At 42.0% G+C, this 26502-nt stretch overlaps 1 protein-coding gene across 5 annotated transcripts in view; it reads left to right on the plus strand.

Moving 5' to 3' along the window:
* Positions 1-26502, plus strand: part of PKIG (cAMP-dependent protein kinase inhibitor gamma) — a 90503-nt gene that overhangs the window by 1545 nt on the left and 62456 nt on the right. The window contains exons 1-2 of one of the 5 annotated variants that reach the window (XM_079126948.1): positions 4642-4755; positions 8903-8960. The exons of 2 other annotated variants lie outside the window; for them this stretch is intronic. The gene's annotated coding sequence lies outside the window, so the exon portion shown is untranslated. Of the gene's footprint in view, positions 1-4614; positions 4756-4779; positions 4803-8902; positions 8961-26502 lie in introns of those variants that run through there. 2 more of the 5 variants (XM_079126947.1, XM_079126950.1) reach the window with 2 other exon arrangements.

Genomic DNA, 26502 nt, shown 5'->3' on the forward strand with positions numbered 1-26502 from the left:
TGTGCTCCCTAAATTCACATGACCTCCCTAGTCCCCCTTCAAGACTTAAGACACCAAGATAAGAATAAGGCATTTTTAAGATTTGCAGGGACACTTACCTGTCGGCTTTTACAATGTCCTGTTCCAGTCCCCCTGGAACATTACCCTAAACTTACTCAGTCTCTTTGGATTCCAGAACAGCAGAGTCTTACAAGCAAATCACCCCATGATAAGATCACCTCTCCCAAGGGGGAGCAATTACCCCATGACAGGAACTGAGGCTGCTCCCTTAAGCAGGAACAGTCATCTCACAGGAACTGGATTGTCCCCTCAAGCAATAAGGACTTCTGGTTCTCGCAGAACCAGAACTGAGATGATGATCAGTAGGACCAAGACTGCTTAATTGTGCATGCTTCTCACCTGCTCACCCAGTTCTTCCTCTGTTTAAACCTGAAGCTCTTCTCGACACTCCCAAAGACAGGACTAAGGACTCCTGGTCCCTCTTGCCTTCTCAATATAGCTAGATTGATTAAATTCCTTTCCTATTTCACCATTATTTTTGTTTCTGTATGTGTTCTGAGGAGAGGGGCAAGTGGCCAGACCGAATTCGTTGACTACCAGAGTCAGGCCTCTGGCCTAGGACTCCAGTAACACTATCTCTAGGCATATGTTATTCAGCCACTTGTGATAGTTGCTCAACTGCAACCTCCAGTAAAAGATGATAATGGCTTTCCAGGCATTGGCCAGTTCAAAGGGTAGCATTCCTGTGTAATTTTCTTTTGATTACTTCAAGAGCTCACCTTCCCAGGTAGCAAGTTAATATGGGTATAAGCCTTGGTCCACTGATGGCCTCCCAATTCCATTTTGAAATGCCCTTTAAAAGTTGTCTTTTGTCATAATTTTCTTCTGGATTTCACAACACACCTAGCTAAGTCAGGTTGCTCAGGACCATCAGCCTTCCAGATAGCCCTTTAAAAATTCTTGAATTTAGGGGAGTGTGGTGATACGTACCTGTAGTCCCAGTTACTTTGCTTGGGCTCAGGAGTTTGAGACCACACAGGGCAACATAGCTTATCTCAAAAATTTAAAAAAAATTTGTTTTTTTTTTTTTTTAAATCTTGAACGTTCTTTTCTGGTTATTGCTAGACTAGACTGAAGACAGCTAACCCTGTGATGAAACTCATCAATCAAATTCCATTAGGAACATAGCTGTAGTCAAAACTAATTAGCTTTACTAAACTGAGGATATAGCTCAGTGGTAGAGTCCTTGCCAAGCATGTGCAAGGCCCTGGATTGGATTCTGGCACCTCTCTCCAAAATTAGGTTTATTGAGCTTGTTCAGCAAGAGAGAATACACACCAGAGACACCAGGAGGTATCTTGATAAGAAGTAAGTGGGAAGAGTTTATTTTAGAACTTGGGTTTATGCTGCTAATGCTAAGGAAGTAGGGGACTGTTTGGCACTGGACAAGCTGGGGCAATTCAGTGACTAGGTATCTTAATTATTTTTATCCAGGAGGTAGGAGGATTAAAGGTTAGATTTGTCATTAGAAAAGACGCGGAACCCAGTCATGTTACAAGAGGAGATGTGTAGTTGTATTTGTGGGGCCAGGATGGCCTTGGCTCTGTCTTGTGTCAACCAGAGTAGCCTTATATGTTATTTGTTTATATTCTGTGATCACAGTTTATGTTCAGTTAGGACACTGGGCCTAGCTGCCAGCAGAACAGTTTTTTTTTTTTTTTTTTTTTTTTTTTTTTTTTTTTTTGGTCTGTTTTGTTTTGTTTTTGACTTTTTACAGAAGTGGGATGGAAGTCAGGGCCTTATGCATGTTAGGCAAGTGCTCCACTAGACCTGCACCCCTAGCCCTCATTTTTCATTTTCTGAACTGCAAGTACTCATACTCCCATATGTGGGATCCCATCCATCTCTTGGTGTTTTTGGCCTTAAATAGTTAAATGTGTACTCTATTTGTCCAAAGTCTGGAGGGCGGATCTTTAAGATCATCTACTCCAATTTATCACCTCATGCAGGACCCCCTCAACATCTCTTCTAGGATACAGGATTCAAGAGAAGCTCCTCCCATCTTTACATGTCCATTATTGAAGCTAGGTTGTCTCCTCACACCCATATATTGTTTGAAAAGATAATACATATACTTGTTTTTTTTTAAACTGCATAAAAAAAGCATACAGTGAAATAAAGTGTCCTTCCCATCTTGCCACCCCCAATCTTCCAGATCTCCTTCCAAAGTTTGTATGTACTTATGCTAGCATTATCTAATACTCCTTTTTAGACATGGTAGTATTCCAAACACGTGGTGTTGAACATTGCTTTTATTCACATAGCTTATTTATTCAATAAACATTTACCAGGCTCCTACTATGTACCAGGCACTGTTTCCAGTGATCAGAAAACGGTAAGGAACAAAACAAAGTACCTGTCCTTAAAAAAAAAAAAAAAAAAAACCCAAAATACAAAAACAAAAAAACTTAAGCCCTAGTGAAGAGACAAGCAATAAAGTAACATAACCATCAGACATTGACAAGATTAGTGAAGAAAAAAGAGAGCAAGCAAGAGTGCATTCAGATTTGTGGAGGATCTACTGATTTTTTTTTTTTTTCTTTTTCTTTTTCTTTTCTTGCTATGTTGTCCAGGTTGGACTTTAACCAGAAGTCCTCTTGCCTTAGCCTCACTGAGTGGCTGGGACTATAAGCATGTGCCACCACACCCGGCTCATTAGTTTGCTAATTTAAAGAAGGGTCAGGGGCTGGGATTGTAGCACAGTGGTAAAATTCTTGCGTCACATGCATGAGATTCTGGGTTCAATTCCTAGCACTGCAAAATAAACAAAGAGGAGGCAGGACATGTCTTTTGGGGAGGATGGGACTTAAGAGCAGAGACATGAAGGAAGACAGGAAAGGAGCCATAGGGATATCTGGAGGAAGAGTGGTCCCAGTAGGGACCAGCAAAAGTAAAGATGCTAAGAAATCAAAACCAAGACAAAACAAAAACACGGGGCTAGTGAGGCTGGAGCATGGACAGGAGGGAAAATGGTGAGAAGTGAGGTTGGGCGAGAGTCCAGGGGATAATTCACTTAGAGGGCTTGTTGATTGCAGCAAATCTAGATTTTATTCTAAATCTGATGCCAAGCTGTTAGAAAGCTTTGAGAAGAACACGATCATATTTACATTTTAAAGGGATCATTTCTGGCTGTTGATTGGAGTCTACATTGTGTGATTCCTCCTCCTTGTAATTTTTTCTTTGTCAGTTCAGGAGTTCACTTTCCCAGGTAGCAGCCTAATGTGTATATAGAGTCTGGTCCCTTCATGACCTCCAGACTCCATTTTGAAATGCCCTTTTATCATATTTTTCTTCTGGATTTTACAGCACAACAACTGGCTAAGTCAGTTTGAAAATTACACAGGGGAGGAACAGGGTTGAGTAGAAGCAAAGATACAACTAGTTAACTTGAAAGAAGGCCTATCATCTGAACTGTATCTACAGCTACCTGGACCCTTTTAATTCTTGCAACAGTTAACTATCTTAGGGATGAACCAGCACTTATTTACTCATTCCCCTATTGATGGTGAAAGGAAACTGAAAGGCAGGTGAGCAATTCAGAGACCAGGCAAAGAGATTCACAGGCAGGAAGTTTAATTGTCAGGATCTGACAAAGGTTATCACTCAAAAAGGTGAGAGAAGGCAGGGAAAATCTAACTCTGGTATTATTTTATAGGGCTATTTGCATAGGCTTGCATGAGCTGTCCATGCAAAGCTGTGCGGTGGGCTCTTCCTAGTAAAGCTGCTTAGGGTGTGCTATTCCTATGAATTGCCTACATGAAGCCTGCGGTTTAGCTATTCCTAGTAACTGCTTGTGTAAGGCCTTGTGGTGGGCATTTGGAAGGACAAAGAGATATTTTAGTTAGGTTGGTTAACAAGTGGTGAGGGGGGCGGGAGCAGTCTGCCAACTTTTGTTTCCTCTGCAAGCACCTCTCTTAGGGCCGGGAAGTAAAATTTAAAATGACAGTAGGATTTAATATGGTGGCGGAGATGTTAAGCTTTTGACCTAATAGATGGACACTTAGGCTGGTCTCAGTCCTTTTGCTTTTACAATGACGAAAGGAACATTCTTTGTGCTTAGGTCCCAGTATTCTACAGCATTATTCCAGGAAGTGTATAATTTGACCGTGAGTTAAAATACATTATTTCCCATATTGAAATTGATTCAATTTCAATTCTGCTAATCGAATTCTCAGCCAAAGAGACAAGGTGATTCACTCCTTGCCCCCAGCTTCAGAGATTATAACAGAGAGAAATCTGCCATCCCTCCCACATTCATTTTCCAGTCTTAAAATATTCCCTGCCCAGCCGGCTTCGGCCTTGAGGGCCCCTCTCCTTCCCAAACGGTCCCCTTCTCAGGTTACAGAGAGGTGAACAGGCACAAGCAGCTCCAGAAGCAGAGTCCATCCCCTGGCGTCGGCAACCCCCTTCCCGCGCCTTCCCCCGGACCGAGTTCCGGGCTGCCAAACCCAACCAGGTGGCTCTGGACTCGGGATCCCGATCCCCACCCTCTTCGCCCTCTTCCGCCCGCTGAGCGGCCGCGGAAAGCGACGCGCATCCTCCAGGTCCCATCCGAGCCGCCGTAGCGCGAGCCCCGCTGGCGTTCTCAGCCCCGGTCGCCAAGGCAACGGCTCCGCTGCGGGCTGCGGGCGCCTGGCCGCCCCGGGGAGGCGCTGCGCGCCGGCGGCCCCACACGGCGAGGCGGCGAGACGGCAGGTGAGCAGGGACCAGCGGGCAGCCGCGGCCCTAACGCCCCCGGCCAGGTGTGAACTTGTCGCAACGGGCGAGGGGCTGGGCCGCGGGTCCCCGGGGAAGGACGCAGGGGCCAGACCTTTGTCCCCTCAGCCGCGCCGGGAGTGGCGCCTCCTCTGCACTCTGACCTCGCCCCGCGTTCGGGTGGAGTGAGCTTTGGGCGGTGGGTTATATTTTTGTGCATTGCTTGGCCTCTTTCGAAAGTTTCTTTTTTCTTTTTTCCAAAATGCCTTTATTATTTGGGAATCGGATAATTCAGAACTGCAGAAAACGTTTGCGTGTGTGAGTCTTCTGGGGCCAGAGGTTTGACTTCTTTCATCAGTTTTCTTACCTGCAAAATGGGAATAAGGATAGCACCTGTCTTATAAGGTTATTGCAAAGTGAATTTATTTTTAAAACCCTCGCAGGTAAGTCCTTAATACTTGGGAGCTTTTATTGTCACTACTACTACAAGGAGCATCATTGAGCATTTATTGTGAGCCAGGGCCTGGGCTGATCGCCAGGGTTAAAAAAATGAATGAGAAATCTTGTCCTCAGGGAACTCTGCAGTTTCACAGAGACAGACTCATAAACAGGAACTCATTGTGATTTGAGCTGTGGTTTTGGACATACTGAGAACTGAATGCACAGGAAGGGCAGTTGATCTAGATTTTTCAGAAGTGAAGATGATCAAAGAGAGATTCCAAAAAAGGGGACTTCCAGAATGAGACATGAAGGCTGCCTTTGTATAGGTGGAAGGACAAGGCTGGCAAGGTGCTGTGTAGTGTTTAAGTAGAGGGTGGAGGGCAGAGCCCCAGGGAGAGTGCAGCCTTCTTGGGAATCTGCAGGGATTTCAGGCTGCCTGGAGACAAGATTCTGAGAGTGGAGGTGGTCTGGCTAGTTGATATTTGAGAGATCAGAAGTTGCCCCTTTTGAAAGACTTTCTTAGTCAGTTTTGAAGAGTTGGACTTTATTTTGAGGGTAGAGGAAGTCATCAGAGGGGTGTGTGTGTGTGTGTGTGTGTGTGTGTGTGTGTGTGTGTGTGTGTGCGCGCATACATGTGCATGCTCCTTCAGAGGTATTGTTTCAGGAAGATCAGCATTTTTATTGTTTTTTAGCCTCATCACTCCCATTTATTTTTCCACTTCACAGCTGTTCATTTATAGTAGTTCAAAAAACAGTTATTGAATATTGTCTTAGACTATTTTTCACCCAAAGCTGGGTAATTTTATAAAGAAAGTTTTATTTAGCTTACAGGTCTGGATGTTCTAGTCAGTGACCTTCTATGGGGGAGGGTAACTGGATATTGAACCCAGGGGAACTCTGCCATTGAGCTGTATCCCCCTTTTAATTTTTTCTTTTTTAATTTTTTAAATTTTGAGACAGAGTCTTGCCAGGTTGCTCAGGTTGACCTTGAACTTGCAATTCTCCTATCTCATTCTCCTTAGTAGCTTGGATTATAGGCATGCACTACTGTGCCTAACTTGACAGTGGCCTTACTGGCAGAATCACAAGGTAGTTCAAGGTACCACGTGGCAGGAGGCAGGGAGCACAGGTGTGTCTTCTGGTCTATCTCCTTCTTTTAAAGCCACCAGTATGTGGTCATGGAAACTGCACCCTGACAACTTTATCTAATCTAATCACCCCCAAAGGCCCCACCTCTGAACAACACCCTCTTCATATCTCACAATGGAGATTCAGTTTCATCACATGAACCCTTGGGTAATGCATGCAAACATATCCAAACCATAGCAAGTGTCTATTATGTGCCAGGCACTGTGTAGGTGGTAAGGAAACTGATCTCTGCTCTCATGGAGATCACAGACTGGTAAAGAAAATATGCGTCAGACAGATGGTTTTAAGTGTGGTGAGGGTTATAAAATGGGGCTCCTATTAACATGAACCCTGTTTGAGGGTGCAAGGAGGGTCTCGATAAAATGTTCTGAGGGAGTAGTGTGAGTTAGTTGTGTGGGGGAGTGTAAAAGGATGGTATTCCAAACATGTTCAAAAGTACGTTCCAGGAGATGAAAGCAGTCTGCTCCAGCTGGAACTTAAAAATCAACACCGAAAGACATCCATCAAGAGAGATTAAAGGGGGGAAAAAGGCCTAGATCATTCAGAGCTGCTGCACTGCACACTCTTGGGAGAACCATTCAGTTAGGGTACGCTGAGAAGAAAAGGTTGGAGAATAGGAGGGGAAGCAGGAGATGTAGTAATGAAGGCCAGAGGAAGAGTCAGCTTTGCTAGCCGCTGCCAGGATGTCAAGTAAGAGGAGGCAAAAATTAAAACGTGTCCTGTAAATAAATAAGTAGCAGAGGTCACTAGGGACCTCATTGAGCAGATCTGGTGAAATGGTGGGGGCAGAATCTGTAATACCCACAGCTTTCAAAGGTTCAGTGTAATGTCTCAGTGGGATGAGGTAAGAGTGGGATGTGAGAAAGACGAAATGTAGGCAGCTCGAACGAGTTTGGCTAAGCAGGGAGGAAGAGAAGGCTGGAGAGTGATTGAGGAATAAGGTGAAGTTTTTTTAAGCACAAGAGAGAGCTGAAATGCTGTTGGCAAAGAGCCAGTAGGAGGGAAAGGCTGAGAGATGCAGTAGTCAAAGAGGAAACTGATAGCACAACTTTCCTGAGAAGGCGGGTGTGGGAGCTCCATAGCACAGGTCCTTAATAATTGTCTCCTGCTTTCCACTCTGGGCAGAATTAGGGAGAGGTCATTGCCAACAGAAGTGCACCAGTGTCATGCAACAAAAATACATGACTGAAAGGTGTTACTGTGGAAAGAAAGTCACATTTTCGTGATTGTTTTGGTAGCAGAAGGCATTTATTGAACTAGTATTGTGTTAAGTACTTTTCATACACTAATTTCAACAATATCATCCTTTCTTCCCTGTACTGGGGATCGAATCCAGGGATGCTTTACCATTGAGCTCCACCCGCTGCCCATTTTATTTTTTATTTTAAGACAGGGTTTCACTAAATTGCCCACTCTGGCCTTGAACATGTGACCCTCCCCTGCCTCAGCCTCTGGAGTAACTGGGATTATAGGTATGTGCCACCACGCCTAGCTCAATAACTTAATCTTTCCAGTAATCCTGTGAGATAGGCCCTGTTTTGATCTCCAGTTTATGGATGAGGAACCTAAGGTAAAATGCTTACCCACAGTCATACTGTATTTGAATCCTATATTTTGGTCTGCCTGAACCCAGAGCTTTTACTCTTAATCACTACTTAGATGATATAATTCTCTACCTATGATATGATTATATGCTAAGGAAATTAAGTTAAAGATACCTAGATATAATAAGGTTGAATCAACAAGCAGCTACAAGATAGTGAACAAGTGATGGCTTCTTTTTTTCTTTCTTCTTTTCTTTCTTTATTTTAGGTGCTGGGGCTAGAACCCAGGGCTTCAAGCATGCTAAGTGCATGTTCTACACTGAGCTATACCCCTGCCCTAAAAAGCAATAGCTTTATACTAGCAGTAATAGTTAGAAGATGTAATTATAGAATAAATGACAATAGGAACATGGAAGACATGGGAGGACGAGATAGATGTTAAGGTGAAGAAGGGGTACTTTTCCCAGGGGGAAATTAAGAGTATTAATATCAGAAAAGGAGTAGGTAAACAGGGATCTGAAATAAGATACCATGACAGAGTATGTAAAGATCTTGACAGTGATGTCTTTATAATATTGAAAAACTGTAAGCACACCTCTTGAGTTGTGGCCATGCGATGATTACTTCAGCCATTAAAAAAGAATTAGGTGGGAGCTCAATGTAGTAAGATATATATAGAAAGATGTTTATGGTTGTGTTTCTCTCTCTGTATATAGAGAGATCTTTGCATCATATGGTTAGGTGTAAAAAGCAGATTACAGTACAGTATGTTCCTATTTCTTTGAATATATCTATCCACATATATATACATATATATATATATGAATTAAAAGCTTCTAAAATATTAGTGCTTTGAAAAAGTTTTAAATGTTTAAATGTGGTAAAGTACATATGAAATTTACCATTATACCCATTGTTAAATGTCCAGTACAGTGGTACCACCTATATTCACATGTGGTGCAACAAGCCTCCAGAACTTTTTCATCTTGTGAAACTAAAATTCTCTCCTTAAGCAATTCCCGGCTCCCGGCAGCCACCATTCTACTTTCTGAGTTTGCTGAGATCCCTCGTGTAAGTGGAATCCTGCAGTGTGTTGCTTTTTGTGAATGACGTATTTCACTTAGCACAGTGTCCTCAGGGCTCCTCCTTATTGCAGCATGTGTCCCCGTTTCCTTCGTTTCTCAGGCTGAGTAATAATTCTGTTGTATGCTTTCACCACATTTTGATCTTCCGTTCACTGCTGGACGCTCGGGTTGCTTTCATCACCTGGCTGTTATGACTAGTGCTGCTGTAAAACATGAGCGAGCGTTCTGGAAAGAGAAGCTCTTTATGTCCGCTTTGTGAGATCATGGGGAAGTGTTTATTCCTTTCCTCATTGCCTTATTTATTTATTTTTTTATGAGCATGAATCTCTTTCTTTTATTTTTTTATGACCAGAAATTACTTTCATAATCAGAAAGCAGTCAGGATATATCCTCTTCAGAGGGGTGGAGGAGTATGAAAGGGGCAGTAGCAGCCAGAATAGGACAGAGAGGGCATGTCTGAGAGACCCCAGAATCAACAGGACCTGAGGATTAAGAGGTAAGGGGGAGAGAGGCGGGAGAGGATGCTGCACTGGCTACTGGTGGGAAAGCCCACCAGTCCTGATGGGGCTGGAGGAGGGAGGAAACAACCTGAGCCTTTGTTCAGCAGTTTAAAGTTTTTCCAATAGGCAAAGAGAAACCACTGAAAGGAAAGGAAATGGGTCTGGGGCAGAGCACTCACTTAGCATGTGTGAGGCCCTGAAAAACAAAAACAAAACACAGGGAAATGATGTGATCAGATTTGCATGAAGATTACCTGGCAACTGGTACAAGCCTGTTTTCCCACTACTCTGGAAGCTGAGGCAGGAGGATCACAAATTCGAGACCAGCCTGGGCCAACCTAGTGAGACCCTGTCTCAGACAAAAAAATTGAAAAGGACTTGAGTTTGGCTTTGTGGTACAGTGCCTCTGGGTTCAGTCCCTAGTATCTCCATCTTCCACCCTCCAAAAAGAAAAAAATCACTTGGCAGAAGATTGAAACTTGACCTCTTTTTCTCCCATTGTACAGAAATCAGCTCAAATTGGATCAAAGAAGACTAGTTTAAGACCTGAAACTGAAACTACTAGAGAAAAATATAGGGAAAGCACTTTAAAATATTGATACAGACAATGATTTTTCAGACTGGAACTCCAAAAGTACAGGAAACAAAAGCCAAAATTGACTAATGGACCTGGGCACAGTGGTACAAACTGGTAATCCCAACTACTCTTAAGTCTGAAGCAGGAGGATCACAAATTTGAGGCCAGTCTGGACAACTTAGCAAGACTCTATCTTAAAAAAAAAAAAAAAAAAAAAAAAAAAGGCAGCTCAGAATGTAGCTCTGTGTAGAGCACTTGCCTACCTAGCACGTGCAAGGCCCTGGGTTCCATCCCCAGGACGACCAAAAAAAAAAAGAAAAAAAGTTGACAAGTGGAACCACATCACACTAAAAAAAGCCTCTGCACAGCAAAGGCAACTATCACACAATGAACAGACAACCTGCATAGTGGGAGAAAATATTTACCAGCTGTTTATCTGACAGAGGTTAATATCCAGAATATATAAAGAACTAAAAACAACTTAAGGACAGAGCACAAGTAATCCAATTTAAAGATGGGCAAACGATCTGAATAGATACTTCTCAGAAGAAGAAATAAAAATGGCCGATAAATATGTGCAAAACTGCTAACTGTAATTAACTGTCAGGGAAATGCAAATCAAAACTATAGTGAGGGTCTGGGGTTATGGATCAGTGGTAGACCGCTTGCCTAGCATGTGTGAGGCACTGGGTTCGAACCTCCACATCACATAAAAATAATAAATAAAGGTATTGTGTCCATCTACAACTTAAAAAAAATTTTTTTTTTAAATTACAATGAGGTACCATCCAACCCAGTTAGAATGGCTAGTACCAGAAACAAAACAATAACAACAAATACTAGCAAGAATATAGAGAAAAAGGAACCCACATACACTACAGGTAGGAATGTATGATGGAGCCTATGGAAAACAGTGTGGAGGTTCCTCAAAATACTAAAAGTAGAGCTACTATCTGATGCAGCTGTCCCACTCCTGGGTATACGTCCAAAGGAAGTGAAGACAGCATACAATAAGGGTATGTGCATGCCTATGTTTATTGTAGCACTATCATGATAGCCAAGAAATGGAATCAGCCTAGGTGTCCACTGACAAATGAATGGGTAAAGAAAATATGGTCCATACACACAGTGGAGTATCATTCAACCATAAAACCATGAAATCCTCTCATTTGCAGCAAGATGGAGGGAACTGGAGGACGTCACGTCAAATGAAATAAACAGACATAGAAAAACTAGCTTCCCATGTTTTCTCCCATATGTGGAAACTTAACAACAACAAAAAAGTCATCCTAAAAGTTGAAGAGAGATTAACCATGGACTGGGAAGGTGATGTGTGTGGGGGTGGGGGCAGGGGGAGGAGGAGGAAAGGGTAGAAGACAGGTGGATGAACATGATCCATGCATGTTTGGAATTATTGCAGTGAATCCCATTAGTTTGTACAATTAATGTTTTAATTACATAAAAAATTTATAAATATTTGAAGGCAAAAAAATTGTCAGGTCCCCTTCAACTCATTCTGCAAACTGAAGCCAGGTAGTGCCAAATATTTCTCTGTTACTTAGACTTGAACTTCTGTTAATTTCCTTTTATTTGAGAAGACATGTTAGTACTGAAATACCTGTTTGTTTGTTTGTTTGTTTATTTATTTTATTTATTTAGCGGTGCTGGGGATCGAACCCAGGGCCCTGTGCTTGGAAGGCAAGCACTTTACCAACCCTGTTATATTTTAAAGAAAGTCCTATTTAGACCACATTGATGCCTGATTGTGTTCAGTTGTATCTCAACAACGTCGTCTCCTGTCGTCTACCTTTACTAGAGGATATGTGAATAATTGGGAAAATAAACAGGAAGTACAAACAATTCAAGTTAGAGAACATCAATTAATTGAGAGAAAAGGGCCAGTATAAAGTACACTATTATTTTAAAACAAAAATTCTCAGGGCCTAGATGATTTGTGGGAACCTCTCTCTGTTCCCATAAACCTGATCTCCCTCTTTTTCCAGAGCATTAAAGAGAGAGAGAAAGAGACTGTTGCGCTAGCATTTGTAAATAACTCTGTGCTTCTAAGAGCTGGTTTTCTAAAAGATACAAATCCTCGATCTCATTTCAGTCATCCTGACAATTCTGTGAGTTAGGGATTATCATTCCTATTTTCAGATGAGAAAATTAAAGATTAGTGGGTTCAAGAGACTCCTCTCAGGTGCTATATATGATAAATCCTGGAGTTTGAATTCAAGTTTTCTTACTTTTGTTCTTTATTTTTACTTATTTATTTATTTATTTTGGGGGTTTATCAGGGATTGAACTCAGAGGCACTCAACCACTGAGCCACATCCCCAGCCCTATTTTGTATTTTATTTAGAGACACAGTCTCACTGAGCCTCAGCCTGCCGACCTACTGAGATTATAGGCGTGGGCCACCGTGCCTGGGTATGTATTATTTTTTGATCCTGGGGATTGAACCCAGGACCTCACACATGCTAGGTAAATGCTCTACCACTGAGCCACATGCCCAACCCTAAACCCATCTTATTAAAAAAGCGATCAGCGGTCTCCTTTGTTAGAGATTAGCTCCTGGTTGGGGTGGCTCTGAAAATGATGAGAGTTTAGGGAAGACGTACAGTGCAGGCAGATGACTGGGAAACTTTGTGAACAAAGGAAGAACAGAAAATGTTTGCATGTAAGACCTTTTTTTTTAATTGAATTTTTATTTTTTATTGAGAGAATAAAACCTTTTTTTTTCCTTGCTAGAGATCAAATCCAGGTTTGAGAATGCTTAGACAGGTGCTCTACCACTGAGCTTACTCCTATCCCAGTATTTATAAATAATATGATAATATTTAGTTTTACGTGAGGCAGATCGGGTGGTAGCATTTTTTGTTTTGTTTTGCATTGCTGGGCAGGAACCCAGAGCCTGCTGCGTGCTAGGTGAGTGCTTTACCACTCAGCTACACCCTCAGCCCTTTTTAAAAAGTATCTCACCATACCAAAGTAGATGATGTCAGCAGTGTCCTTTTTTTGTGGCACTGGGCGTGAACCCAGCCTTGAGCATGCTAGGCAAACCCTACAGCACCAAGCTACGCCTGCAGATCCTTTCTTTTCTTTTTCTTTTTTGCAGAACTGGGGATCAAACTCAGGGCCTTTCACGAGCAAGTGCTTTACCACTGAGCCACATTCCCAGCCCTCAAAACCGGGTCTTGCCAAGTTGCCAATGCTGACCTCAAACTTGTGGTCCTCCTGTCAGCCTCCCAAATAGCTGGGATGGCATGTATACCACCATGCCGAGCGACAGTATACTTACATTTGAATATTTGTTCCAAAGCTTAGCATTCTCCTGCTTGCTGATTGTTTTTACTACTTAAGAAAATAAATATGTGTTGTTTTAAATTAGTTCCTCTGAAATATAATATCTTTTTCTTTGTGGTTTATAAATTAAGAGCTGAGGTATTGGATCTTTTCAGTGCATGTTGTTTTCTTATGGTTAATGTGTTCAGGCACCGTGACTGAAAGTTTAACAAAAGCTTAATTAAAATGCTATATATTAGCATAGCTTTCCTGTGGCTTCAGGGTCTTTGTTCTCTGTTAGTCAGTCCTTGGAAAGTGATAGAATGAAACTCAGAGGGATACAGAATTACATTAAGGGAAGAACATGAACTTGGGTTTCAGGCAGAAGTAGATCAGGGTAACCTTGGGCAAGGTCTCTGAGTCTAGGTTCCCTTATCTATAAAATGGTTCATGAGTACCAGGTGCACTGGTGCACACCTGTAATCCCAGTAATTTGGAAGAGTGAGACAGGAGGATTGCAAGTTCAAGACCAGCCTCAGCTGGGGCTGTGGCTCAGTGGTAAAGCGACTCTGGGTTCAATCCCCAGTACTCCCCACCACCACCAAAAATTATCTCAAAAATTGTTTGATGAAGGTCATTTGAAAGTTGGCCATTATATAACTTGACTACTAAGTTATATAGTGGCTAACTTTTCTTGTAGTCTTAATTCTACAAACCTGCCTCTTCTATGCTTTTACTTATCACCAAAAGAAAACCTTATTTATTTTGTACCAGGGATGAACCCAGCAAGGCTTAACCACTGAGCTGCATCCCCAGCCCTTATGTTTTATTAGAGATAGGGTCTCACTGAGTTGCTTAGGGCCTCGCGAAGTTGCTGAGGCTGCATTCAAATTCACGATCCTCCTGCTTTAACCTCCTGAGCCACTGGGATTACAGGCATATGCCACTGCACCTGGCCAAAGAAAACTCCTTTAAAAAAAAAAAAAAAAAAAAAGACTGGTGGGCTAATCCTAATCCTCAGTGTCAAGTAAGCAATATAATTCTTTTGCTGTTCATGTGCATGAGGTTTAGCTTTCATTGTTTTTTTTTTTCATGATCTCTGCATGTTATGTGTGTTACATATTAAATGTAGTGACCATATTTTCTAAAAGTATTGGGACTTGTGGTGTGATGACTACAGTACACTTGGAGAACAAGGGAACTGAATATGTTGAAGTAGGTAGTGAAACCCCACAGAAACCATAGATGTGCTTTTATTTATGTGTGAAGAAGTACAGTGGTCATGGTTAGGAAGGATGACTGGTCATGAATTCACCTGAATTTTAGACCCCAGTTCTCATCTTGGCCTGGAACTACTACTTCCTGGCATGGCTACTTTTTTCTGTGTCAGAGTTTGGTTTCCTCCTTGAAACTTCCTTGTTTTTTGTGAGGATTGCATGAAATACAGGGCTTAGCACAGTCTTGGTGGGTATTAAGTATTTGACATATAAATATTAACTGCTGTGTTTAGTATGCGTCCTTTGAGGCATGTACAGTATTTATTAACCTGTTTTGCGAAAGCCTGTACAAATAGCTCCTGTAATTCAATATTTGGAAACATACCATATACTAACTTCTTTATGGAAAGGACAGCAAAATTTTGAAGACCTCTTGCCCAGCCTTGCACACCCACTAGGAAGACCTGACTTACTTGCCTTTCCCAAATACTTGAATAACCCTTACCACCTGTTCTGCTGCTTCTAATATGATCTGTCCAACGTGGATATTTTTGGCTTATAGAAGTTATACTTATCCTAGAGGTAGGTTGGACTTGCGGTTAGCTTAATCCATTGTCACAGGCTGCTTTCTCTAAGATTCTCGTGGTTGTGTCCTCTCAGAGTAGTGGTTTCTTCCTCAGGCTAGTGGCGAAATTCAAGCTGTAGCAGTTCTAGGCCCCAGATGCATGTGTGGCACCCGACTAAGAAACGGAAACATTATCTCTTAGAAAATAATTTTTCTTAGCAGCACCCAGAAAACTAACCCTAGAATCTCATTGTCCTGAATCGGGTCACGTGCCCATTCCTGAACCAATTCCAGTCGCTGGGGCAGTGCCGTACCTACTTGGCTTAGGCCTGGTTCTTGAGCAAGTCATTTACAAGCGGGCACAGTTACCTTTCGACCAAGCAGAATCAGAACTGTATTTCTGTTAGAAAGGAAGAGAGGGAGAATGGGGCTGAGTAGATTGGTCCACTAGGGATTGTGTCGATTGCTGATAACAATGCTTCAAATAACGACATTTTTCTCTCAAAAAACATTTGAGTCCAAAGTAGATAACACGTCAGCAGCACATATGGCAGTGTCACAGTGGCACAAGGCGGCCGGAGGTTCCTCTCTGCTTCATCATCCCTGTCACACAGCTTGCACTCTGTGGTCATTGTAGCCACCCGGGCTTCTGGCTTTCTAGCTAAAGGGTTCTTTTATTTGTTTGTTTGTTTTGGGACCGTCTCTCTCCATTGCCCAGGCTGGCCCCAAACTCACCATAATCCTGCCTTGACCTCCCAAGTAGCTGGGCTTACAAGCAGGCGCCATCTCATCCAGCTCTGACCACACGGTTCTGAGGCAGGAAGAAGTAGGAAAGGAAGGGCAAAGGAAACCTTTTAACTACCTTAACCCCCAAGCACTTCGCTCAGCTCAGATCTCGCTGTCCACTCCGCCTAGGAAGGAGGCTGGGGAATGGAATTTCCACTGGACAAATTACTGTTCCCACAATTCAGGTATTCTATTGCTAAGGAAGAAAAGGAAAATGAGTATCGGCGTGGCTGTGTACCCACAACAGAAGGCTGTCTGCAGTGCCCCCAACCCCTCATTGGAGAAAGCAAGCTTTTTTATGTTTTTTTATGTTACTGGGGACTGAATCCAGGGACTCACACGTTCGGCACGTGCTCCACCACTGAGCTACATCCCCAGCAGGTTTACTATCTTTCTAGTCATGATTTTTTAACCAAAAAATGAAATCATACTGTACATAATGTTTCTTAATTCATATGTCTCATTTAACTACATCGTGAATATTTTTCATGTTGGTTAACACAGTAGAAGCTCCTTAACCAATCTCCACTTAAAAAATGCTAGCTGAACAGATCCTCTCCATTCTCACTCTGAAACTTAGTGTTTCATTTCCATGCCTTCTGGGTGTCTCTGCTAGTGGACTCTGCTCTACTGTGCTGTCCAGTGCAATAGCTACCAGCCATGTGTGGCTGCTTAAATTTAAATTGACTAAAATTAAACTAAACATTCAGTTGCTCATCTCATGAGCCATGTATGGTTACCATATGGGGCAGCTCAACTGTAGAATGTCTCCATTGCTGTGTCAACTTCTGTGGGCTTGCTCTGCTGTAGAGCACCAGGGTGACTACAACTCTCACCTATTCCACTGTAGGGAGCTGATTAAAGTCATCACCTTGGAACTGGACCACCTAGGATTTTCTTACTCTGCCATTTACTAGTGTGTGACCTCAAGAAAGCTCCTTAACCTCATTGTGCCTCTGTTTTCTTATGTGCAAAATGGTGATCACAGTGTTACATGGACCGTGAGGATTAAAGGACTTAATATTCACAGGGTGTTTATTGCCATGATATTGATGATGGTGATCAACAGGTCGTTTGGGTTTGTTCCCAAGCCTGTATATTTGAATTTTACTTGTTAATGTAATTGCATGATCATTAAACGTTGTATTAACTAATAAAATGAGGAAAAAAGGAAAAAATACATTGCTTTTGTAAAAAATAAGTTGAATGTGTTGGAAAGTCCTGATAAAGGTAAATGGCTAAAAAAAGTTATTGCCATGTGAGAGGTGGAAGAAGCCTCTGAAATTTTTGAAGAAAAAGTTATCAAAATTTTAAACTCTGCCTTCAGGATGTTCAATAAGCATCTTTCCAAATGAGCTGGAAATCATAGACTTGCCTTGTGAACAAGGTTCATGCAGGAACTCTGATTAATAGAACCTGTTTTCAAAGTAATGGTGTTGGTACCTCACGAAGTATTTGGCAAGTGGAATATATATTTTCAATGATTCTTTTCTTTAAAGTATTTTTACAAATTAATTATACTTGCTGGGTGTGGTGGTGCACACCTATAATCCCAGCTACTCTAGAGGTTGAGGCAAGAGGACAGCAAGTTCAAAGTTCAAGGCCAGCCTCAGAAACTTAGTGAGACCCTGTCTCAAAAAAAGAAAAGGAAAGAAATAAAAGGTAAGATAGAGTGCCCTGGATTCAATCCCTAGTACTGCCAAAAAAATAAAATAATAATAAAAATTATACCCCTATTAATCCTGATTCCATCAGGGAGAGAGCATGTATTTATTTTTAAATGATGATGTATGGTTTACAAATGAATAACAGCTAAGCCCTATTGTAGAACATTTATGTTGTTTTTCAGTTTTAAGTATTATAAATAGTGCTCTGGTGAGTTTCTTTCCAGCTTAATCTTCTCTAATCTGTATGTTTTGATCCAAGGACTTCAGAGGAATTCTTGCTTTCCTCACTGGGGGGCCTGGGTTTCAGTCTGGGAACCATTATAATACCATAAAAGATAGCATGTGGCATTTCAGACCTAATTTTGCTTTTGGATTTAGCTTTCTCTCTTCTGTGGCCACTTGCTGATTTTAAATAATGTTTAATATATCAAAAAGTTTGGACTGTCCCAGAGTGTTCTGTGTAATGGAATTTGTTCTAATTTGACTTCTTTCCAACTAGCAAAGCACTTTGTTTGAATTTTCCTTTTTATAGCACTTCTCATAAATAGTCCTCCTCATAATTACTTGTGCATTTCTTTGTGTGTGCTACTAAACTCTTAGATCGGTGCAGACGAGAGTCCTCCCTGGGCTCTTTACATATTCTAACACATACTGGATGCTCAGTTTTTGTTCATGGACTGAATGAATGAATCAGGGATTCTCCCTCATTACCAGGCACCTTCGCTAACACTTTCTCTGAATTCATCGTTAGTGGAGGCTAGTCTTCTAGGCTTTTCAGTAGGTCAGATTCCATGTTAGAGCTAAAAATGTTTATATTACACATGTCAAATTATAAGATAATTTTAAACATAAATAAAGGTAGAGAAATAGTATAAAATATTCTCATTACTTATCACCCAGCTCCAGTAATTATCAGCTTTTTATTTTTATTTTTTACAGTACTAGGGATTGAATCCATGGTCCCATGCACCCTAGGCAAGCACTGTACCACTCTGAACCTTTTTAAAATTTTATTTTGAGACAGAATCTTACTAAGTTGCCTATGCCAGCCTCAAACTTGGGATTCGTTTGCCTCAGTCTCCCAAGTAGCTGGGATTATAGGCATATGCTACTGCAGCTGGCCATTATCAACATTTTAGAACAGCTATATATTTTTTTTTAGTACCAGGAATTGAACTCAGGGGCACTCGACCACTGAGCCCAATCCCCAGCCCTATTTTGTACTTTATTTAGAGACAGGATCTCACTGAGTTACTTAGCGCCTCACTTTTGCTGAGGCTGGCTTTGAACTCGAGATCCTCCTGCCTCAGCCTCCCGAGCCACTGGGATTACAGACATGCACCACCTTCCCTGGCTAGAACAGATTTTTAAATTGGGGTAAGGGTGGAGGGAACCTGAGGACCTTGGAGCACCCACTCTGATTTTCTAAGGCGAGAAGTAGAGCATGTATGGAGGGCAGGCAGAGAAAGAGGAGGCTGGTGGCCTCTAGACAAAACTGCTTACGTTGATTCTAGGTAACTGTGAGGGTTACGCGAAGTGCCAAGAGCAATGCCCAGTGCATGGTGAGTACATGGTGTCACTGATGCCGCTGTTGCCATTGCTGTCTTCCCTGCCTAGCTTAAGAGAACCGAGTGTGGTAGCTGTGACACCACTTGGTGACCCTGAACACCAAACTTTCTTAGCCGCAGTTTCTTCATCTGAAAAATGGGTATAATAATAATAGCACCTTACACCACACAGAGCAGTGACATGATGCATGTGTGTTCTAGATTCATTCATATTAAGTTAGAACATTCCAGTGTTGTTCTGGTCTAGAGGAACCGTACTCCGGAGTTTTTTAAGGCAAGCCAATTCCTGGGTGTGCTCTCATTCTAAGTCATCATGGTATTCACGCCCAGAGTCATTTGTCAGCCTAGCAAATATACTTTGCTTATTATAGCGTGAGTTTTGTTTCCATTTGCAAAATGTTTGTACCAGGGAACGAAATCTCCCAAATTATGCTGTGTCCATGTATGTATATTCCACAATGAACCCCGGATGTATACATACCATACAATAAGGTATGAAAACAATTTCACTTTATATAGCTGGTCCATATATGCCCTGGAGCTGAACTGCTTATCAACTTGGTAAAGGGATAAAACTAGTTTTCCTAAAAAGTCCTTGGTTGAGGATTACTGTTGGAAAAATTTGTGGCAGAATCTGTTACCATCTTTGAAACATAAACAGTATCTTTATTTGTTTAGATTTTTATCACAGTTTGTTCAACTCCTAGAGATAGCTCTATAATCTACAGATTACTTAGCCACTTTCCCAAAGCGAGAATTTCTCTAGAAAATCAGTATTCGTTTCTTTTAAGTGAAGTCTAAGTTTTAAACAGTTTGCCTTATCCTCGGACTGCAAAGAATTCTAAGTACGTAGATCATTCATCCAAACCACACAGACTTATCTGTCTGAGATAAGAATTAGTTGCTGTGGGAAGAGAAATGGAGTACCCCTGACAGCTGTAATAAACTTCTGCTGTGTTTGTTCAGGCAGGACAGTCAGCTCTCACGTCCCCTGGGTTTGAGTTACATAAACCCAGGTCAAAAAGCCAATGCCCTAGACATAAATTCTCAGGAAATTTTAAATCTTTAAAAATTTCTTTTAAAACTACTTGCCATTCAGGTTTGGCTTTTTAAACATTTGATTTTTGTTGTTTCAGATAGTAAAAAATTCTGTCCTAATAGTCATGATTCATCCCATCAACATCAACCCCAACTCTGTACCCCCAAATAGCACAAACAAGCATAAAGTACAGTTTTATCTCAAAAAGAGCATTGTCCTAATGCTGCCATTTAGCACCAATGACATATGAACTCCTAATTTTTTCTCCATAGACTGTTCTCTTTAAATATTTTATTATGCAGTCTGTTTTTGAAATTATTTTTCATGGAATTTCACTAGACCTTGTTGATAATTTCCAAAGATCTAGCACAAATCATCTCTAATAGTCATCTAGCCAGTGTTGTGTCGAATGATGTGTTACTTCTAATTTAAACTTTCATTCAAAAAGGTTGTCAGGAAAACTTTGAAAAAAACATTTGTTTTTGTTTTTGGTATTGGAGATTGAACCCAGGGACACTCTATCACTGAACTACAATCTCCAGCCTTTTTTTTGCAATCTTCCTGCCTCATCCTCCCAAATTCCTGGGATTACAGGTGTGCATCACCACACCTGGCAACATTTTGAATTTTCATACTTATGGGAGCCTTGTACTTTTCTCTGATACATTTTATGCCTCTTTCAGTGATAAAGAAGTCAAAAGGGGTCTAAATGTACTCCTGATGACCCTTATTAATCATTGAGAAGTGAAATTTGGAAGTAGTTTTAATTTTTCGAGGTGAGGTGGGAGGATCACAAGTTCAAGGCAAACCTCAGCAACACAGGGAGACTGTGCCAAAAAGATTTTTTAAAGTGTTCAAATAAATAAATTGATAAATAAATATTGAGTATCAGTGTGCTTAGCATTGTATTGTATGTTTGACATGTGAGTTCATTTACTTCTCCCAGGAGCATTGTTAGGTAGAATATGATTACACAGTTGTTTTAAGTGAAAAACCTCACTTTTATCGACATTCAGTCCATCTGATGATATTGTCTTAGCAGCAAAACATACCCTGTGCTGACTGACCAGTCATCAGACAGTGGCAGCAGCCTCCACCGTGGCCTCTTGATCCTCTTTCTTGCCCTTCCTTGTAAAATTTACATATAGATATACATACGGACACACTGCATGTGCATATACATCTCTTTTCAGAGCAACCAGTGTGACTTTTTAAAAAAATCTGCTTGAGATCATTGTAGATTCACATGCAGTTTTAAATTACGTTAAATTAAATTTAACGTAATTTAATTTAATTTAGTCCTAGGGATTGAACCCAAGGGCTTTTTTCAATAAGCTACGTCCCTAGCCCTTTTAATTTTTAATTTTGAGAGAAGGTCTAAGTTTCTGAGGCTGGCCTCAAACATGCAATCCTCCTGCCTCAGCCTCCTGAGTTGCTGGGATTGCAGGTGTGCACCACCATACCTGACCACATGCAGTTTTAAGAAATCACACAGCGAGAACCTGGGTATCGTTTACTTAGTTTCCCTTAATGATAGCATCCTGTAAAGCTATGATCCATTTTTCACAAGCAGGATGGTGGGATTGACATAATCCATCTTGTTGAGATTTTCCAAAGGGTAATGTTCGAAAAACATCTGATCATGCCACTCCAACTTAAAGCACTTCAGTGACTCTCCATTGCACATGGATTAAAATCCAAATTTCAGGGCTGGGGTTGTGGCTCAGTGGGAGAGCACTTGCCTGGCATGTGTAATGCACCGGGTTCGATTCTCAGCACCACATATTTAAAAAAAAAATTTTTTTTTAGTTGTCGATGGACCTTTATTTTTCTTATTTATATGCGGTGCTGAGAATCTAACCCAGTGCTTCACACATGCTAGGTAAGTGTTCTACCACTGAGCCACAACCCCAGCCCCCTAAAAAATATTAAAAAAAAAAAAAAAATCCAGGGCTGGGGATATAGCTCAGTTGGTAGAGTGCTTGCCTTGCAAGCACAAGGCCCTGGGTTCAATCCCCAGTACCGCCAAAAAAAAAAAAAAAAAAAGTCCAAATTTCACATGGTTCCCAAAGTCTCCTGGGACGGTTCTCCTGCCTGCCTCTCCAGCTGCTTCACTCTGCTGGCTCACTAGTTCCCAGCCAGCTGAAGCTTTCTTCTCCCAGAACCTCCACCCTGGCTTGAGCTTCAGGGCGCTTGAGCTCCCTCCTGTCTGCCTGGGACACCCTGCCTAGCATTTCACCTGCTGCTGTCTTCTCTTAGGTCTCAGCTCAATGTCGCCTCTTCAAGGCAGCCTGTTCCCTACCCCCTTTAATTCACCTGTTGCTCTGTTAAGTTTCTTGATGGAATTTGCTACATATTTGTTCAATTGCTTTTTGTCCAGGGGAAGGTAGCTGAAGAGTGGGCACCTTGTCTGGGCTGGCACTGCTGTACCTCCAGTGCTGAGAGCAGGACATGGCATGTCGTGGGCACTGGATAAATGTTTCCTGAATGAAGGAATGAGTGAATGAGGAACTGAGTTTCAAAGTGATTCTTTCACTTACTTATGGTCACATGACTGGCAAGTCACAGAGTCACAACTGGATACCCCAGGCACAAAGGTCCTAAGGTAGTTAAATTTGACCTGTTCAGAGAACAGAGAGGTCCATAAGGTGGGGAACAGACTAGGAGAGGGAAAATGGCATGATTTCGGACCAGAGACATTGTCAAGGCCTGGGTGGCACCGAGCTCTGTAGACCTCGGTGAGGAGTGTGGGCCTCGCTCTAAGCACAGTGGCAGGATGGGCAGCTTGCAAGCATGGGGATGCCACGGACAATGTGGACCTGCTGAACTCCCTGGACGTCTCTGGTGCTGGGACCAAAATCTCAGTCTGGAGTGAAGCTTTTTCTTTTCCTTCTTTGTGTGTGTGATGCTGGGATCAAACCCAGGACCTTGGACAAGCTGGACACTGAGCTACATCTCCAGCTCCTGCATACACTTTGTGTGTGTGTGCGTGTGTGTGTGTGTGTGTGTGTGATGTTGGGGTAGAACCCAGTGCCTCACACATGCTAGGCAAGTGCTCTACCACTGAGCTACACCCTCTGCTCTCTATACATTTCATGTGGAGACAATATCAGGCAAAGGACTCTGGTTCTATTATTCAAAAGACACACACACATAAGATCACATCACATTAGTCCTTCCAATAAGAAATTCAGGAAGCATGATGGATTTGCTGGGAGCAAAAGGAAGACACAGCATGTGCTGGCCTTTGGATATGTTTGGGAGGAGCACCCTGTGGTACTCAGATCGGTCCTTCAACATGCCCTGCCTTCTGGTAATCATAGAGCACACGCAGCTGGGAATTTGTTGGGACCACCCCTGGTTAGCATAGAAGATACCAAAGCACTCCATTGCAGGGCAAAGCCTTTGGATCAGATTTTATCTGAGGCAGCTTTAAAAATACAAGCAACTTCTTCAGTGAGCAAATGCAGCAGCTTTAGATCAGAGAAAAATTTCTTCATGCATCTTTTGTGAGAGGCCATGGGAAGTCTAGGGAAATATATAATAAGGCTATAGCCCTTGTCCTTAGGAGTTTAAAGTCTACCTAAGATGTTATCTACAAATTGGATGGTAATTGACACCTGGAGGCAGTCCTGTGTCAAGTTCCCAGGACTCCAGAGGAGGACAACCAAGTGACAGCTGAGTCTGGTAAGGCTCACAGAGGAACTGGTGCTTGGCCAGCATCCTGAAGGACAAATAAGAATTAGGAGCAAGGGAGAAAAAGAGGTGTTCTAATGGGATGGGGAGAGAAAGAAGGTCCGGAGGTGTTTGAGGGAAAAAAAAAAAGATGCACTCCAGCGTCGGAGGTAGTAGCTAAGATCTGTCTGGCTGGAGCATATTCAAGAAGACAACAGCAAAAGGATCTGATTGAAAGGAAACTGTAAAAATGCCTCCTGACAATTTCCAACCTTTCTACTTGTACAAATAACTTAGAGTGGAAAGATGGGCAGGTGCGTGATCTACCATTTACTGAAATCTGATGAGTAGCTGTGACTTCAAGATTGTCTTTCTGTGCCGTGCTGTGCTCTAAGCAGCTTCAGTGAATTAATTCCTTTCATTGACTTCCATTTATTAATCCCTCTAACAGCTCTATGAGAGTCACACTATTATTATCCTTAAGTTATAGAGGGGGAAACCAAGGCATGGGGAGGGAAAGAACCTGCACAAGGCCACAAGTTCTCAAGTCAGTGCGTGGAACCTCTTGTGACCTCTTAATGAGGGCCAGGTGGAGTCCCCCTCCCCTGGCTTTTTATGATGAAAAATTTCAAACATACAGAAATTGAGCACAATAAGCCTCTATATCAATCATCTGGATGAAACAGTAGTGAGCATTATGCTGTGTATAGGTTTATCTGTTTCAACTTTTTGCTGAACTATTTGAAAATTTGTTACAAATATAATTCACCCCAAAAACAAAAGGGCCAGGGATATAGCTCAGTGATAGAGAAAGTACTTGCCTACTATGTGCAAGGCCCTAGGTTTGATCCCCAGCACCAAAAAAAACCAAACAAATAAGAGTGTCATCTTTCTTGTACATAGCATATACATTCTTGGAAAATGCATTGCCTCCAAAACCATGGCCAGGTACTTTTTACATATTAAAAAGAGTTCTTGGCTTAGATATGAGGTTTTTACTTACATCAGTTTCTTGGTATTTGAAAATTAAGCAGGGTAGGAACAGTTTTTGTTTTTGTAAGTCTGCCCTACAGGTTGCTGCATGTTTAACCCCCTGGACCCCACCTGCTCAGTGGCCATGTAAGTGAGGAGGCAATCAAATATAACAACCAAAAATTGTCTCCTTGGGCCAGGTACTAGCCTGTGAGCCCAGCGTCTTGAGAGACTGAGGCAGGAGGATGACAAGTTTGAGACCAGCCTCAGCAACCTACTGAGACCCTATCTTAAAATAAAAAATAAAAGGAACTGGGGACATAGCTTAGTGGTAAAGCACCCTGGGTTCAATCCCCAGTACCAAAAACAACAACCATCCTCTCCCCATTTCCAGAAAGCCCTCTAGCAGACTGTACCTGTTGAGTGTCATTGACTTGATGAGTCCCCTCAATAAGGATTTGTTGGGTAAAATAGAAGAAATGCTCACAGGCTCTTAGTGTAATGATTGGTGTTGAGGTAATGAAGGTGGTAGACTTCTCTTGTTACATAACCACGTATGTTCTAGATTGATTATATACATTATTTATTCAATTGCTGTATGTGAACTAGCGGGAATGTTTGTCATTCCTATGCTTTTCCGTGTAAAGGGACTTGAAGCCGACTCAGGGCTCACACATTATTGACTCTTTTTCCAGCTTTCTCTGGTTGGCTAGTGTACTGAAGGGTTCATCCCAACTGTGCTGCTCCCTGTACCCCACTGATCCCTTTACTTTTCACGATTGCCTTTCAAGAGCCATTTGTCAAATTTAGCCCTAATGCCTTACTGTTCACGAACCTTCCTCAGAGCCTCCATAGAACATTGGCTCTTGGCACCGGAACCTCAGACTGCCCTGTGTTCATTTGCTCGTGTGTTACTCTGCCACATGTATTTCAATAATCATTTCCCAGGTACTCCCATGTGACATACCTTGTTCCTGGAAATAGATGGATCTCTCCTAAATGGTCTCTTCTTACTTTCTTGATTAGAACTGCCTCCTCTTTCTAGTATCCCCCGTGTGTCTGGATCCCTACCTTGCATGTGGTACATCCAAATTCAGTTTGGAACACAGCAAAACAAGACTTTCTGTGTCAGATCAGAGGTGAGATTCTGGCACTGCTTCATACAGCTTGGATAATCACTTAGCCATTGAGCTTCAGGTTCTTTATGTATAAATATTCCCAATAACACACATCTTAGCGAATTTTTGTGAAGCTTAAGGATGTATTGCATGAAGTGCCTGGCGGAGTTACTGTCACATGACAAGCACTCATAAGGTGGTAGTTGATGTAAGGGAGGCCCATTATTCCCTTAGGTCCCTTGAGCAAGCAGTGGGAGCACTAAGGGTCCTAATTGTTTTAACGGAAACGTTTACTTGGTTTTGGGGCTTCTCCAAGAAGAACCGGCTGTGGGGAAGGTCTGGCCCAAGGCTGAGTAACTGTTCCCTTGCTTAGAGTCAGTGATCTGTCTCTGTTTTGGAACTACTTATATAATGTATACCACCTGTTATTTGTGTATTTTTAGTAGCTGGAGTCGGGTAATCCTAATCCTGTCTGCAAAAGAGCAACGTGTTTACCAGAAGCAGAGCTTTTTTCTTCTCACTGACTCACGCTGACTCATCTTCTCATTTTCCTTCCCAC

The sequence above is a fragment of the Sciurus vulgaris genome (genome assembly GCF_902686455.1).
Source record: "Sciurus vulgaris genome assembly, chromosome: 2".
In the NCBI taxonomy this organism is placed as follows: Eukaryota; Metazoa; Chordata; class Mammalia; order Rodentia; family Sciuridae; genus Sciurus; species Sciurus vulgaris.